Genomic DNA, 2,587 nt, shown 5'->3' on the forward strand with positions numbered 1-2,587 from the left:
TTCTACCTGTTGTTCTTTTTCCGCTGAGAAACCAGAAATAAAACTGCCTTTAAAAAGTTACTGCTATTTCCCATTCCAAGAGCCCATATTGGGAACTATGGAAACAAAGAGAGGTTACAAAGATTCATAAACTCTTATTGCTGTATTATAAACTCTGATGCTGAAATTCACTTTAATAGAGTTTTGGGCTAGCATTATTTAGGCCTTCGGGGGGAAAATAGGAATCTTAGTAACTACATTAACTGATTTCACTTTCTGCATTTTGTAAAGTTGCAATTCAAGGATAAAGCACTGGATTAGTTAACAGTAAAGAGAGTTTTGCCGCTGACTTCAACAGATTTTCATCTCAGGTATGTAGTTTGCCATTTTTTTTAAGTATCATGTTTCAGAAAAAAAGTTCCTTCCTGTCAATCTAAAGTAAGACTGTAGGGAGTCTGGATTAACTCAGCCTTCTCGCTTTTCAGGAGGTGATCAGGGTGAAAACAGATGTCACCTTTGTTCTGTCATACAAAAGCTAAGCAAACAGCTGTCCCTGCCCCTTATTGCACCACAAACACTCAAAAATTTTGGCTATGACAAAGGTGGTGTTAACTTGTTCCACTATTTAGAGGATGATGTCTGTTTTTCGACAGGGGAGCCCAGGCAGCCTGGAGCTGCCCACTCCCTCCAGCTGCCCCAGGCAGGTGCTCCCAGGGCTTGAGGACTCCAATCTTGCACACCCTGGAAATTCCCATACAGCATTGGCCCCTCAAGCCCCAGGGGAATATGTCATCCATTGTCCTACCAGAAAAATAGATGGCACAACTAGTGATATGCAATTCATCTAATGAAGTGGATCAGCAGTGCTGGGACACATCCCTGATCCATTTAGCAATGTCTATTTTTAGCCTTAGTTTGCAATTTGCTGCCCAAATTACATGGGGGGGGTGCTTTCTAGCTAAAACAATTGAAATGTTCTTTTTGAAACAAGGGCTTTTAAAGGCCCATAAAACATTTGCCGTTCTAACTGGAACAGGGAACATCCAGAAGCAAGTTGTTATGGTGTCTACTTGGCCAACTTGCATAAAGTTTATTCCAGCTTCTAGCTACTCCCTGGAGTTTTGTAAGAGGGAAAGGAAACTAGTCTGTTAACTGAAGGGACAAAACTGACATTTCACAATTCAATTCTGCTAGCTATGAAGTAGATGTTAATGTCTACTTCCTCCCTCTATTCCCTCCTACCCTTTCACACTGAAGTACATTTAAGATTAGTGGTAGCCCTTTGCATCCTCACCACAAGCAGTTGTGTCACTTGAAAAGCAAAGTCCACCACACAGGTAGGCTTCCCAGTGGCTCTTACGGTACCTTGGCTGAAGACATTGAAAGGGCTCTGCTCAATTTGTCTGGCATTGAGAAATCTCTAGGCCTTTCTTGGAGAAAAGCCACTTCCAGGACATCTGTAAAGCTGCATCCATTTATAGGAGGAAAATGCAGTAATTTTTACCTATCCTCAGCCAGCACCATCAGCTGAAGGGAAGACGTGTCAAAGGTTGCAAATGGGAGTTTTGTGGCACTGAGGAAAAGGCATCCTCTTGAAAGCACTTCCTAGGGCACATTCCCTACCTCTTGCTGTGACAGCTGATGAGAGAGGTATCTGCCTACAGCTCCCACAACCTTTTTTCTACTCAGTACATATTGAAGAGCTAACACTCTCAAGCAGAATACAGCAAAGAGGTGTAATGCAGCACAGTAAGGGGGAAAACACTAGAGTACTTTAGCATGCTTCCATGGTAGCAGCCTAGAGGAAATCACAATTACGATGTTGGTGCTAAAGGAGATCAAGAATCCCAGGAAATGTTACCCACCAAGTTTTCCCTCAGTCACCTGTCTCCCCCCCCCATTTTTAGCTCTACAGCTTCTGCCAACCCAAGGCAGAACATTCTTCCTGTCCAGATCAGCAGGATGCTGCCATCTTTTGATCACCCAGGAAATGTTGGCTGCCTTCCCTCTTCTCCACCCCTCTCCCCCTCCAAGGACTTAGGTTCAAATGGTCTCAGGTGTACCTTGTTAATAGTAGAAAGGAGGATCTGCAAGCTGCCTCAATCCTGTATTTGCACTGGCCTCTATCAACTTTCTTACCATTGTAGCTTGGAGCAAGGGGGCTAAACATACAACCTAGAGGCTGAATATGGCCTGAGGAGCTAGTCTATGTGGCAGGCCACACAAAGTTGTAGAGCTGTGTCCTGCCACAGAATCTGGGGCCCTTATGCCCCAGTGGGCATAGTGTTCAGCAGCAGGAGGGTGAGGGCTGATATAGCCCCAGCCCCACTTCAGCTGCTCTGCCTATTGACCTGATGTGACCCTACCTCCTCAGCCACTACCTCCCACTGTGTGCCCCATGGTGGAGTAGGAGCTGAAGCTACTGCTGCAGCACAGAGCACATGGTGGCAGCAGTTCTGGCTCTGGCAGGAGTCATGTGCTGGGGGCTACAGCTACTGCCATGTGCCCTGGGTTGGAGCCAGAGCTAATGTGGCCTCCACCACTACCACCTGCTCCAGGTCAGAGTTAAAGCTGTCACTGCTGCTTCTTTGTGCCCCAGGCTCAATCC

The 2,587-nt window shown here is 45.9% G+C and overlaps 1 long non-coding RNA gene across 1 annotated transcript in view; it reads left to right on the forward strand.

Moving 5' to 3' along the window:
* Window positions 1-264: 264 nt before the first annotated feature.
* Window positions 265-2,587, forward strand: part of LOC109302819 — a 21,221-nt gene continuing 18,898 nt past the window's right edge. The window contains exon 1 of the long non-coding RNA XR_002098942.1: window positions 265-350. This is a non-coding gene — a long non-coding RNA (uncharacterized LOC109302819). The remainder of the gene's footprint in view (window positions 351-2,587) is intronic.

Source organism: Gavialis gangeticus, unplaced genomic scaffold (genome assembly GCF_001723915.1).
Source record: "Gavialis gangeticus isolate Ggan-Ray unplaced genomic scaffold, GavGan_comp1, whole genome shotgun sequence".
NCBI classification, from domain to species: Eukaryota; Metazoa; Chordata; order Crocodylia; family Gavialidae; genus Gavialis; species Gavialis gangeticus.